Genomic DNA, 15,902 nt, shown 5'->3' on the forward strand with positions numbered 1-15,902 from the left:
CGGATTGAAGGTGTTAAATGGGCATGAAACAGCTGCAATGCGGACGACGACGACGATGTCGACGAAAAGGGACAACGACAACCACTCGCAGGACAATCACCAAATAAATACAAACAACGTGAGCATTGGGAGTTTTTCCCCACCTCCACCTCCATCAGCGTCACCATCACCATCCCCAATTCGCCTTCTGTTGGCCTGCCGAAAAAGCTCAAAGGACGAAAACAAAATTCCCAATTGTTAATGCATGTTGGGATAGGGGACATCGATCGGGAATGTCGACTCTGGGCATATGTAAATACCAATTTACGCTACGGAAATGTCAACAACCACGATTACAACAACCATGGGCTTTCGCTTGCCCTTTAACCCTTTGAGGATACTCCGCCCACTTTTTCGAAGGTGTGCTGCCTGCTTAGTCGCTGCTCAGTGTTTGCTTTTCATTTAGTGCCGTCGCATATTAATTTTCCCATCGATCGGGAATATATAACTGACCCGGGGCCTATATAGACGCACCTTGGCAGCCAGACAGCCAGACAGTGAGACAGCCACCCCCTTCGGGTGACCCAAATACGACTAATTGGCCATGACGTAATTAGTCATCTATTTAATTGTGCATTGAAAAACCTTTTCGGGGTTGAGTTCCCAGGATTCTGCTTTGTTTTGGTTTGGTTTTGGTCGGGGGTTTTTCGAATTTCGCATGGGAAATATTAAATTTCAGCTTCAGGATATTTATTCAAAAGAACCATACTTTTGATTGACTATCTGCAATTCACCATTGTGGTCAGACACATTATTTAGGGGAGATTTATTTAATAAATTTTGTATACCACCTTAAAAGGAATGTATGTATTTCCATTGCTTATATTGCAATATATATTTATGAAAATACAATTTAAGAAAGTTTCGGTAATTCGTGCCACGCACAAAAATAGCCTTCTTGTTTATTAAAGAAAATAAAGCAGAATATTTCATATTTACTCATCGTCTGCGATGCAAATTTACTGAAAAACAGGACCCTTTTTTCGAGGTATTATCATTGCCGCAGCTGTGTTTTAAAATGATTTTCACACGGACTTCGAGACAGAGTGTTAAATTTGGCCTGGGAACAAACGGAAACATATTTGGGCATAACCCAAAGCTGCAGTTCGCTCGTAATCAAATAACAATTCGTTATGTCCAGCAGATTACAACATTTAAATCATTTCAATTTCAAATTAATTTCATCCCAGCAACGGACACCAACCAGCGTCATCCATCCAGCTATCTGAATCTCAAAGCGCCGCCGGCTGGGAAACTGGGAAACTGGGAAAAGTCAGAGTCAAAGGAACATTTGTTATGGCAACAAGCGGCAACAAATCTCTTAAACCGAACGCAACACCCACAAACAGTGGAAGTGAGCAAAAAATGGGTAGCTGGGAATACCCCATTACCAAAATGAATTTATGCACATCTCAAAAACAGCAAACAAACAACGTGGCAGGGAAAAGATGCAGCCCGAATGGAAAACAAGATACGGATGATGATGATGATGATGCTGATGCTGCTGCTCCTTCTGCTGACGAGGAATGGAAAACTTTTGCATCTCTGACTCTGACTCTGTGTGTGCAGTTCGCTTTTCTTTCCCCTGCTTTTTGCGCTCGAATTTTCTTGTTTTTCCATTGTGAGAGTTGGATTGCAGGGCAAAAACTAACCAGGGTAAATATTTATTTTTTAACACGTTAATCTCACAAATCCCCTGAAGTGGACCTACCACATCCTACACACAACACACTATAACACTGTAACACTATAACACAATAACACGCAGCAGCCACACGCAGTTGGCTGAATAAACAAAACGACATCAGACAACGTTGCCACGGGCAGTTGAAGGTTCGAGCGTTCTAAATTTGTAAATCATGCATCATTTTGGTTCATATTGGTTCCTCTGGAGTTTTCCCATTTTTTCATCCGACACTGGACGCAGGAGGGTAAACAAACAGTAGCCTCCATCGGGGGCATATAATCGCCTGCAGGCCGCTCCAGAGCTGTCAGCACTTGACTTTCCCCAGACCACAGAGGCCACCATCTCAAAACGAAGACCACAGACGACGGACGACGGACAGAGACGGCGGACGGCGGACGGACTGCAATTTTCCCGGGAAATCCGAGGCGGGCGTTGCTACTTGCTGACGAAACTGTCGCGCCTAGAGGCGCTGGCAGAAAATATTATTTGGTTCTATATAAAGAAAGAACGCCGTGGCAGGGACGAATTATAAATGCTCTTTTTTTATCCTTTATTATAAAAAACAAGCAAGTTGTAGATAATATGATACAGTACAGTAATTTTCAAAAGCTATTTAACTGCGGGTTTTTACAAATTTAGCTATATGCAAAATATAATAAAAATATTAAAGTACGAGTATAATAATATATGAAATCAAATATTACAGCACTGCAAGCTTCGCCTATTGCAATAACTTTTGTTAAATTTAAAGTCTAAGTTTAAAGTCTATTTAACTTATAAATAACAGCATTTTTATAAATTTATCTATATGGTGTTTTCACAGATTTATATATACACTTTTCCCTGAGGTATTCATACAAGATTTCAAAAAGATTTAATTCAATTTGCACGAAAAGACAAGGGATTCAGTGTGTTGTTCGAGCGTCAGTCATCCGCCAACCAGGAGAGGCGAGGCGAGGCGAGGCCTCTTTGGGGACGGTTTTTCGTGCTCCGGCGACTCCCGACTCCGGATATCTGTCCGGGAACTGACAGGCTTTTGTGTGTGGTCCGGTTCAAGTGGCCGTGGCTCTGCCAGTTGGCCAGGCCGAAAAGGAAGCGGCTCGATGGGTGGCTCTTGTGTTTCGAGGGGCGGGAGAATCTCGTTTCAATTGTACTTTGGACATAGCCCGTTCGCGCCCGTTAATTATGATAACCAGTTTGTTGTTGGTCAAGTGGGGGGGGAGGGAGGTGGAAAGGGGTCAGGGGTCAAACAATGGCTGCGAACGATGCACAGCTTTGCTAATTAGCTGGCAAGTAAAAGCCCGCTCTAATTTGCAGGCGAAGAGCTCCAACCGCGACCCGGACTTTGAGTCCGACTTGGACACGGAATCAGCTTCATTAGCTGGCATTAGCACTAAGTAAATTTCCTGGGCCCTTCCTACATGAAATATGATTAAGATGAAACACATGCCAAGCAGCGAATACAACACAGCAGGAACTGGATTTTGGATCGGAATTGGAGCTGGGCAGGGACCGAAACAGAAAACCATCAAAACGCCGCAGGTGATTTCATTTCCATAAAAAAATACACAAAGCCCCCGAAAAAAACCGACACAATCACCAGCGCACAACAATATAATTAAGAGCCTCGAGTGTGTTTAAATCAAAAGAAAGAAAAAACCAAAAGCAGCTAGTTGGGCAGGCAGGATCTTCGAGGTAGGCAGCGGCAGATTGGCAGGCAGATGTTTCCTTAAACTTAAACTCAAATCCCCCATGGAGCGAACAAGCAAAATAAGAAGATGCAACATGAGTTAAGCCAAATTTTGGCAAGCTGCAAAAAATATGAAATGTGCTACAGAGGATATTAAGAGGCATATGGCTTGAGCTTAAATGAAGCTTAAGACCGGCAAACTTTTTCACAAAAAAGATGTATGGTAGTATATAAAAGTATTCCTTAAAAAAAATAGTTCATTTTAAATTAAATATTGATTTCAGTTTTCCTTGATAGTTATTATACTCAGCTCTTACGTTTTACTAAAATCTCTCAATAATTAAACGTGTGATATTATATTCACTCTTGTATTTTCTCCGTAAGTTTAGGCTACATATATTTCAAGAAATAAATAATAATTTCTGGTTACTTCAGTATAATTGCAAATCTTTCTTCAAACTCTTTAAAGAGTTAAACTTGTAACGAAAATAAAGCAGCCCAAGCAATATTTTATGCAAGAGCAGAGGTAAAAGATTTACATCACCATCATTAGCTAAATCTCTTTATTTACACAAACATCTTTCAGGCCAGGCAATGCAGCAAATACATCTGAAGTGTTGGAGAAATATGCCCAAGAGGCACAAAGAACCATCCGAACCGCAGAAATTATAGCAGCCAATGGACCGCGACTGCGTATGCGATTATTTTGATGAGTCCGCCAGTCAGTTCGACTTACGCCGTAAATATTGGAGAGAAATATGGCACAAGAGCAGCGCCCAGCGGGAGTACATGGGGAATCCACTGACGAGGATCCGGATCCCCCCAAAACAGACACGGCATCGGAACCAGAACAGAGGGGTCTGGCACTAAAGATATTCCAGCAACGCCACCAACTCGCATGCCCCATGCCCCCAGCTCGCCAGCTCAGCAGCTCCTCACCACGAGTTGCGTGTGATGTGCGTGAAATGCAACTAAATCATGCCGCGAAATAATTCAGGGATTGCTGCTCTCACAAAGGAGAACTGTATCGCGTGTACACGTGGAAAAAATATTTATAATAGGCTTAACAAAGGATTTATACACTACTATAAACTATAAACTATATAAGTTAAAGAGGACACTACAGCGCAAAGTTGTGCAAAGTTCTGCAATGCGGTTGAATAGCAACAAAAATAAGTGGGAATACTAATACATATATTAATCTCTTTCTTTCATGGCTTTTCATATTTAAGATAACATTCCTTAGACATTTTATTTGCTTAGCTAGTCTTTAGGTCCGATTTTCGCAGAGTGCAGCGACCAAACCCCCAACCAGCGCCCCACCAGGCGGCAGATGGCCGGTCGGGCGATTCTTGTTGTTGTTGATAACTTAAATGCCACATTTAGATACAGAAATTTCAGTAAAGTCGACGCATAAATCAAGCGGCAAGCGGCAAGCGGCAGGCGGCGAACTGCAGTGGAATGGAGCTTGGGTTGGGTTGGAGTGGAGTGGGGGCCAGTGAAGATCACCAGCGGCAGGAAGCAGGGGCGTAGCTATAAAGATGGCATGGGGAAGAGATCGGCTCCTAAGGGGATCGACTTCTGGAGGGACTGCAACTCGATCGCCAGAAAGTCGGAGGCGGAGTTCGGGATCCGGAGGACGGAAGATGGAAGACGGAAGACGGAAGGCAGAAGACGAAGAAAGGGCTGCCATTCAGATTCGTCCATCTCGTGCGCTTAATTATTGTCATTTTTTTGAAAGAGACTTTATTTTCCAAGGGTGAAAATCGGAGACGAGCCGCTTAGTCACAGCTCTTTATCATCATTCGCCGCCCTCGTCGACGTCATTTGACACTTTTCTGACATTTTTATCATTTAAGTCACATTCAGACACATTTTTGTTTGTTTATTTTCGATCACTCCCCCGGCAGGAAAGCCCAACTGGAACTGGAACATGGCTTGGATATGACAGCTTTTCAGGGCCATATAAAGATATTTTATTGTTGCCCAATTCCGTTCTTTGTGTGCCTAATGAAAGTGTTGAGTTTTAGTTTTCGCTGCGCTTTTTATATTTTTAATTGTTTGTTTATAGTCAACGCATTCGAGGCGTGCTCGTTAAGAGGGCTCCCTCCATGATAAATTGCTTTGGAGTTGGGAATGGATTTGGAAAACCCATTCAAAATACGCCATAAAACTGCCTCTCTTCGGCGAGCACATTTCAAATTGATTTAAGTTGTTGCCCGTTGTCGAAACACGGAAAATCTATAAAACATCCCAACTTACCTTAACAACTCTATTAAAAAACGGAAAAGTGAGCGCGGATAATACTTCCCCAAGTCAGCATTTCAAAACATTTCAATGAGTTCGCCTTTAGTGCGAGTACTAAAGAGCTGGGCATTAGCAAATACAAAACGTGGAGCAAATCATCGGTGGGTTATTTAAATGAAGGCACAGAGTAAACAAATGTAATCCAATAAAATTTAAGTACTCAGTGAAATGAGCAGCCAGGGAATGTTGATTTTGTTGCCGCTGTGATTGCCATTCAATTCGAAATGAGCGAGAGAAAAGCGAGTTAACATAAAGTCAGGGAAAAGAAAATGTTTTACACGCGTGAAACATGTTTACTACCCAACTTCCTCAGCTTCAGAAAAGGTATTGTTATTTACAATACCAAAATAAAACAACATTTTAACTTCTATTCAGATATTCAAAAGCGGGCTAAAGTTTAATTCAACTTTATGTCTCTAGATACCAAAATAAATGTACATTTATTTGCAATATTTCAAACAAGGTAAACATGATGGCCAATTCAGGATAAACATATAAGTAAAAGTTTGTTGTAAAATATATACAGTTTGTTTATCTTTGCGTTGATCTTTTAGCTAACACCAATTTATGAAAACAAATAAATCCACATAAAATTACACACTTTTATGACCAAATCCCTATCAGATTATCTCCACGTTGTCCAAAGCAAATTATTTTCTGGCTATTAACTACCAAAGACCAGACAGCTGATACTTTAACTGGCTTTATCCACCAATGAAGAGCAAACTACAGCGAATTATGTCCACTTATAAATCAAATACGCTAACAACATGGCCACTATAATTATGGGAAATTTGTAAAAAATTACATAATATTTACAAGATGTTATCGAACTTAACTACGGGGGAGAAGAACGAAAGGAGATAGAACATAAGTTAATTTGTCTATTAGGAGCAGTTGGCTGCCAAATGCAGTGGAGGAGAATTTTGTTTTTTTGTAAATGGCTCTAATCAGTCAGCCAAAAGGGTAAGCCTGTAATTTGGTAATTACGACTACCAACGGGCCCAGAGGAAACTCGAGGAGATTACCCTCAACCAACGTCATACAAATGAAGGTAATAAGTCAAAAAACGGTTGCATTTCGGGTGCATAATTTTGGGTATACGAACTCCTGTTCTTGACTTCTTTCCGTTCACATGGCCTGCGGGTATAATTAGCAAGGCCCAAATGTTGGTGCCCGCTGTTCGAAGGTCCGGATCGATCTCCAAAGTGGAAAATGCAGTAGCCCCTGGATTTCCTCTTTTCCAGTTGCAGATGATGATGATCTAATCCGCCATAGAGACATCAACAGCTGTGGGACTTCTGACAATTTGATTTGTGGTTTTACGGAAACTATTCCACCGGCATATGTATGTATATATTTTGTGCCGCTCCACAAAACGTGCCCACAAGCCGAAATTTCATTTTAACAATTACGCTGCAAAAACCAGCAACATTGTTTAGAGCAATGCTTCTAAAAACCAAGCCGCTGGACCCGAAAACCGTTGACTGACCGCAGCCGTCAGTGGCAGCTAAAACCACATCGAAATTGTCGTCCTTCTGCAGCACAACGAAATTGATAAATGCCAAGCGAAATAAATACACTTATACAATATGACATCATAACATTAAACATCAAAATTGTTTTAGTAAAATATTTCAAATATTTAGACTTACATTTTAGCATTAAGCGGCAGTGGTAGTATTGAAAATATTTTAGAAATCCCTCTCTCAGTGTGAAAAGAACATATTTTAAATAGATGTAAGCAAAAAAATGTGGATAAAACTTTATGATTATTATTTGGTAACATTTATCATTGCTGTGTGAATAATTTCGTACAACAGGTAGAGAAAACTTCAAAGGACGAAAAGATTAAAGGCCATTTCCCTGACCAACATTCGTATTTCCAAACAGTTACCATGACCTTTTTGGCCCAAAACCCTGTTTTTGGGTCACGCCCACGCACTTTGGCGCTTTATCTAGAAAACATTTACGCTCGGCATTGGAAAATGAAAAGGAGCCAAATCGTTGGATTTTTTTGGGGGAGAGGAAAAACGTTTTTCAACCCACATATGCTGCTGTTGCCATCGTCCGCTGTGTCAAAATTACTGTTTAACTTTTATGGTGTTTTGTCGTATTTTGTCGCATTTCGCCAGCTATTTATACTTGGCTGCCCAAGCTTTTGCAGCTTATTTCTTTGGCATTTTTCGGCTGTTCGGCGTCTGACACAAATGTGACATAGAATTTTCGGCTGGAGCAGTTTCGGGGTGGCAAGACCAATACCCATACTCATACCCATCCTGCCATCCGGAATTTTCCCCAATCCCCACAATATGGCGCTTGTCTTTGGCCAAGTTGTTTGCTCTGGTTGCATGGCGTGTTGTGTAATTGCTGCAATCTGTTTTGGGAAGGGTCTCATTGGAAATATAGGGAAAAATATAAAACAAGAGGTGTGGCACTCCGTACGGAGCAAGGAGTGGGAAATCGGGGGACACACATGTTGTCGGAACAGCTTTTAAATTGTTATTGATTGGCAAAGCGAGGCGAAACGAATCGAAACGAAACAAACAGAACAAAGCTAAAAGTGTGACATGTTTTCGGTCTAAGTGGCTGGGAAAAGCAAAAACAAGCCAACGCAAAAACAAACAATTTAATATTGGAAATCGGGTTATGGAAATATATACATATATATGTACGTAGATATGCGTATCTGAAAAGTTTCACCAAGAGCTCCTAACTGTGTAAACACCATCAATCAATGTTATGTAGGTATTGGCTGCGGGTAGTTTTATCTTTCGATGTGAAGTTTGTGTGTGAATCTTTAAAGGCTTTTATATAATAAATTCTGGAGACACCAGTTTCTTTGAGCTGGAATCACTACAAATAAATTTGATTTATTTCTAGCAATTTTGCAATTCTTAACAAGGAAATGTTCCAACATTTAATCTTCCTCGAAGCAGAGATTTAATTTTTACAACCCAAATATGACGGCTGAATATTTTATTAAATTTGTACTAAAAATCTGCCAAGCCCCAGTGTAATTAAGAATAGTGCCATTTGTTAGCCTTTTGAATGGTAAAGTATCACAATTTTCTTATCGGGCAGCTGCGGTGCATATTACACATGTCATACGCCGAAGAAAAATTAACTGAACGAGCGGCAAGCAGAGGAGCTGGCCACCGAAATGCACTTTTCTCTTATCTAATTGCATTAAAAGTCGATAAATTAATAAATAGCAAGCAATAAATTTAGTGAAAACAAGCCATTAATAACACTTTGGTTGACACGGCCAACGAGAATCGTTGGCCCTGCGGCATCGGATCCGTTGGCCAGGTCGAGTCATCCACTGGCCGGTGGTTTTTCGGGTCCAGAGGTCAGGGGTCAGAGTGCAGGGTGCAGGGTGCGGGGGTCGTGGGTCGTGGGCCGCCGACATGTGCGCTGAAAAGTTGAAAAATCGAGCGCACCATGTTTTTGTCACCGCCAAACCAGCGGAAATTCCTAAGAAAAATGCAGCAACTAATTTAATTTTTCAGTTCGGTTTGTACAAAAGAAAGCCGAGGGCACAATTCGTTGCACTTGGCTGCGTTTCGTCGTTTATCAAACAATTCATTTATCAAACAATACATCCCACAATGTGATGAGGTGTGGGCGATTTGTGCCGAGTGCCTCTGCCGACAATAAAGCGAAATTAAATTTTTAAAACTATTTAAATCAACGCCGCCGAACAATTGCAGATTCTACTGTAAATTAAATTTGATGGGCCACGCGAAGCATGCGGGCCTTGATTGAATCTGAATCTGTATCTGTATCTGAATCGGAATCGGAATACGAACTCGCACCAAAATCGAATCCTGTTAACGCGTGCCACTTTCCGCTTTCCAACAATCACTATTTATTGCATAAAAAAAGAAAACTTCTCTGTTGCGCATTTTACATTTCAAACTGTTGTTTGGGTAATTTGTTTAATTGGAAAAATCGTAAAAAGTGAGGGAATTGCCGCACAAATTGATTTTTACGACATTGAGCAATTGACAATAACGGTGGCAAACTAACGGATAATTTACGATGCACAGCTAGACCTTTTGGCATAGTTACGCCAAAAAGGGGTGACAATGGAAAATCTATATATCTATGGAAGTCTGCCCTACAAGGGAATTCATTTAAATGCTCATAAAGCACAATTTATGTGAGGAAGCGATCGGAAAGTCAACAATTAAATGGGCAACTTTAGGATATCTTGTACCGCAACAAGCCAACGAGCTCGAAAATATATTTCCTGCTCTAGAAATAAATGTACACACATATACGAGTATATTCCATCCCTACCACCACAAGCCAATTAAATCAGCAGCAAAAGTCTCACACTTTTGGCCAAAAGGAGCATTAGCCTGCGGCACGTACCACACAATGGGCCACAATACTGCTCTTCCAGCAGGGTCAGTTAGTTAGTGGGTTTTCCCCTGTTTTCCCCCGTTTTACCCAGCTTTCCCAGGCCCAGTGCGTAGGCAATCATCAGCCTCCCGATTTTCCTACTTTTCCTGCATTTGAAAGGGGGTTGTGGGCGGCAGCTTGAGAGACAACCACAAAAATGCACGCCATTCTCCGTGTGTGTGTGTGTGTGAAAATGTCAGAAAAAAAAGAAAACACAGAAAACTGAGGGAACAGAATGGAAAAGTGGTGAAATGTATTTGGTTAGAACCACAGGGAAACGTGTCTCTAACTAACTTGCTGACTGACATGGGACTGAGTGACCCACCGAATGAACCACTGTCAGTTCGTCTGACTGACTGGGTGCACAGAGAAAAAATAGGTGGCCTAATGGATGAATATTCTTATATATATTTCAGATTCCCTGTATTTAGCAACCAACTTGTACCATACAATTTATATATTTTAAATACTATTTTTAGAATTGAAATATGAAGATGATTTGATTTTATTATATTTATAGTTCTAATACTTCGATTCAAACTTGTGGTATTTACTTTTAGAATACGATACATGAATATTAATGTATCTAGTATAAAATGAGACTTATTATGAAAAAAATATATATATTTGTACGACTTTTCTCAGTGTATTTTGGTGCGTTTCCAGGAGATAAAACAAATAGCATTTGGACACGCAATATGGAATTTATGTTGGATAATGCCGGAGCGACTCGTGCTGCTTTCGACTGCCGATGCAGAGATAAAGTTTCAAATTAGTTTTGTGGCTGGTAATTAAATTTAATTTTTTTATTAGGCCAAACCACACAGTGAACAATGTGGAATGTGTGCTGGAGTTAAACAAAATGAAATGATGACACTTCTAAATTGAAATGGTAGTTCTATCAAGGAACGGGAGATGCTGTACCGATGAGAGTTGATAAAAACCAGCATTGCCATAGTTACTCCAAGTTACTCCATGTCTCAAAATAATTAGTAATTTGCGGCCATTCATCAACATCATACTCCTACTGCGAATTTGCATTTACACAAACCCAAAAAGCTTTCAGTCGAACCATCTTGATTGCCATTTGATTCGTGATCTTTCTCAACTCAACTGTCAGTTTACTCGACTTGATGACTTTGCCCCCAGTTTTCTGCCAAAGACTGATTGATTGATGATGCCCCCAGTGGAAGGAAGGTGTGTTTTCTCTGGTAAGTTCTCCAACTTTGTGGAGCACTCCTCTTGAATTTAAAGAGGAGTGGACTGCTTTAAGGAGACCCCTCCTTATAAGCCAAGTATTTCGCCCTGGCAACCTGTTAACCCACTAAACAAAATCCCCAGAAAAGTAAAAAGTTCCCCCAGCATTATTGTAACAGAAAACTCTGACAGGAAAAACACTGGAAAAGCTTGCCAACAAGGTAAACACGTGAAGCAAACGGAGCGGCTAAAACAATATTGGCCAAAACAAAAAAGGAGCCCCCAAGAAAATAAAGTCAGCTGGGGCTGATAGCTGGCAAAAAAAATAGGAAAAAACCAAAAGAGGCTAAAAACCCAATAAAGTACCAAACAAATTGGAGCACATACATATCTCCCGGACCAGACATAATCCACCGGAATGCCGGGGTTATGATAAAGTGTCAAGAAATTCCGAAGATTCAACCTGAGAGGTAATTGAAATAAGCGTGGAAATTTGTTAGGCTCAGGGAAAAGCTCTTAGCTGGAAGCTGCCCGCCCTTGCCCTCTTTTTTGTTTTTGAAATATATTCGTGTCTATTAATTATGATTTCCAGGCAGGCTCTCCTCTCCTGTCCTCTAATGGAATCCATCCACCTGAGTGGCGGGGGGTAACCCGGGTAATAAATTCAATTTAAATGAAGCGTAAAATTCAATCAGTTCGGTGGTTTTCGAGGCACTGGGGTTCAGATTCTGGCGGAGACTCAGCTTCTGCGGCTGCGTCTGCGGCTTCTTAGGTGGTAAATTGTTCTCCAAGATGCTTGGCCCTCGAGTTCTGCGAAATTAAAGGCGAACGCCACAATAAAGAAGTCAATTTATATACATTTTCCACTCCTCAGGTTCTGCGGTTGGCTCTCAACAGAAATGCAATTTACGAACTGCCCCGTCCTTGGCTCTTTGTTTTCCCTCCTCAAGTGGTTTTCATACCCTGCCGCTCGCTTTTCTTTTGTGTAATAAAATGAAGGAAAAAATCTAGGTAGACAAAGCCGAGGTAGCATATGTTATGCGGTCGAGAGATGCGGTATTCTTGAGTCTCAGCCACCCAGGCATCCCAAGCAGCTCAAGCAGCATTCAATCAAAATGATGTTGTTTTAATTTAAGGGACAAGCGGGATTTGCGTTGAGAATTTTTAATAAATGCTTTTACGACCATAAAGAATTGCCCTGTGGCTGCAGTGGAGTGTTTGCCGAGGGTCCTTGCTCTAATTTTATTGATGGTGTTTCATGTGCACTGGATTGTGCCCGGCATTTGTAAGCTGTAATTGCAGAATTTTCGGCCAAGGCAGTTGGCTTGAGTTGGGTTTCTGGCTTAGTTGCATATGTTACTCAGCAAAAATGGGTAAATGAGCCAGAAAGGGGCCTACAACTGCAGATTGTTGAAGAAAAACGGAGTTTGTTGAGTGAACTCAACTCATTAATCTCTTAGAAATGGCAAAATAAGAACAAAATGATAAAAAAAATACAATTTTACAAAAATATACAGAAAATAGGGGGAATATATTTTATTAAATTGTTTGAAATTTTAGATTGAATGCGAGGCTGGAACGCACCTCATCTGAAACCTTACTTTGCCCGTGGCTTACCCATGAGATCCCAGTGCGAACCCTCACATATCCCACAAAAGCTTTTCATTGATAAAGAACAACAAATGTAATGGCTGTCGAAACTTAAGCTTCAATTTGACGAGCCAACAAAGGGAACCTCAGGCGGTCCTTTGAAAGTGGTGGTCCCCAAAAAGGTTTCCACCAAGTCCCAAGCAAATAAGAAATATGCTTAGCTTGTCCTCGTACACAGTTCGAAATATTTTATGAAGTATAATTGCTACTGGAGAATATAAATCATATTTAAAATAATGAAAATCAATTCCAAAGTAAATTTAAATAATAATACTAAAACACTTTACATGATGTACATACGTATTAAATATTATTCACCACATCCATTTCTTATCTAAGCATTAATTTCTGAAATTTTTTTTACAGTGCGTATCCTGCATTGATTTGAAAATTGCAAAGCGTTTGGCACGCGTATGTGTGCTTGTGGTTTTTGTTTGCTCAACGCTCTCGGTGGGGAAAGCCCCCAACTATTTAGAAAATTGAGACACCTACGGGCAAGTCTATTAGTCGGCAGTAGGGTCGGCTGGCTCGGCTCGTAGCTGTAAAACAAAATATTTACACGCGCCGCAAACAGCACGCAAGCCAGCTGAGAACCCTCACCCATTCGGGTAGGATCTGCTGGGTTTAGTATCCTTCAGTTCAGGACATGGCAAGGACATGCGAACGAGACATTAAAGCCAACAAAACGCTACAGAATAGAATACAACCGAGTTGAAGGAGTCTCAGGCTTCCTGCAAAGCAAAAAACAAAATGAAAACGCTTTTGCCTGCCTCGCTTACATTTAAACAGAGGGAGACAAACCTTCTTCCTGGCAGCAACTCCACTCCATCAACAAAGCAGTGATGCCAGATTTGCATTTGATTAAAAATATCGAAGATAAGCTTGCTCGTAAAAATACAAAATACACACGTAATCTTTATATATTCCGCACTCAAATAAAAACTTGTGCCGAACTTATTTAATAACTTATCTAACTTTATAATTCATTTTTATGTTGTGGAATACATTGCTTCCAGTGGAAATTTTGTACATTCAGTCAAAAAAATATTTTTGGTAAAACTAAGACGGCTTAGCTCTGATTTAATAAATAATAATTAAACAAATATTTCAAATTTGAAATATCAGAATGAGTTACATCCAGTGAATCGTTTGTTGAAAATACCAAGTTGGGCGATGGAAATGCCATCACTGTCTCTCGAATTGAAGACAAACTGGCCTGGCACGTCTGCTCCGACGCTTTTAGTCTAAATAAAGGCATTTAAAAGATTTAGAGCAAATGAACCTAAGCTCGAGCGATGTCGGTTACCAGTTCCCAGTTCCCAGTGCCCCGTTCCCAGTCCGCCATTAATGGGCTGCGGTTTTGGCATTTGGCAGTGCGAGGGGCGTGTCGCATAAAAAGAAAGGACACGCATGTCCTTCCATGTCCTGCCTGTCAGTCTGGTGCGTCCTCCTTCACTTGTGTGACATTTTTATGGCGAATTTAAGACACGCAACTTTTTGCCTTCCCTTCTTTCTTATTTTTTGTCTTTCTCGCGGGTTTTCTGCTCGGTGATTTGTCGGCAGTCGCTTTAATTTCCTGATTGTATATGTATTCCGAGGGATTTCGGGGTTCCTCCGCTGATGATGATGACAAAATGACGCAAATAAAATTCTTCTGTGCATTTCCCGATCACATCCTGCGGTCTGCGTGCACGTAATTGCTTAATTTTTTATGTTTTTCTGCTCTTCCCGCCCGACTTTTCGCTGTTTTCCCTTTAATTCCGGGCTCCGATTTTTATTTATTTTACGCTCTTGGCGTATTTTTATTGCCACCTCCGTTTTGTGCAGATTTTCTGTTAATTTTTGCGCTTGATTTTTATCTCACAGCCGCTGTCGTTAATTAAGTTATTAAGTGCGCCAAGGGAAGGACGTCACCAGCAACTTTATATTGTATTATATAAGATTGCGTATGGTAATATCTCGTCTCGCCCTGCACATACACTTACATATACTTTTATGGCCACTGCCAGAGGCCTAGATCAAGGCAGTTGATATTGAGTCGGCGACAAGCAGAAGGTGGCCCAGCTGCCAAGGCTTTTAGCTAATTAAGTCGAGGAGCACACTCTTAACGATTGAAGCTTACGAGCATAATTAAATGGATTCACCTCATTGGGGAATTATAATAGGGCCATAAATAAGGTTTTTTCAGAAAGGAGTGTAAACCATTTCAGATAGCATCTTAGGCAAAACTAAAAGTTCAAAAGCTATTTCAGTCGTAACGGCTTAGGCATCATTTTTACAGAATAATATTATAATATTTTTATAGAATTTATTATAAGAAGTGATTATTTTACTGAGCTTTATATTGAAAATCACTTCTGTCCTTAAGGCATTTTCTGTTTACATTTTTCTTAAATGCATTTATATGTACTTGAATATCTTGATTTAAATTTCATGACTTTTTGAAGTCAATTTCAAATTAATGCAAGTGTCATTAGGCCTTTATAAATAAATGGTTTTATAGAAGCATTTGTTAGCTGCCACTTAGGCATGTTTTATGCAAATTATACCTCATCATTTTATTATGAGGTACTAATTGAAAACTCTGTAAAGTGCTACAAAACTTCCTCGATTCCTTACCCAACTCATTACCCGATTCTTTGGCCGCGCGCACAACCGTCACTAATACTTTTCAAATTCGCAGAAAAACCCTTTATTCTTCATCCTTCATCCAGAGGAGGTATACTATTATACCCGACTACTTGCAACGTCCACGCTTCAACGCCTACTCCAAGTTTTAGCGCAACCAATGCAAATTAGCATTAGCATTTCGGACAAGACAATGTTGTGCCATTAAGTTGCTCTTGAGCACTCCATTGTTATGCATAAAGCTGGAAACCTAGACGCGACGTTGTCATGCATAATTCAAAGTGTCCGTCAAGT

Source organism: Drosophila teissieri, chromosome 3L, assembly GCF_016746235.2.
Source record: "Drosophila teissieri strain GT53w chromosome 3L, Prin_Dtei_1.1, whole genome shotgun sequence".
Classification (NCBI taxonomy): domain Eukaryota; kingdom Metazoa; phylum Arthropoda; class Insecta; order Diptera; family Drosophilidae; genus Drosophila; species Drosophila teissieri.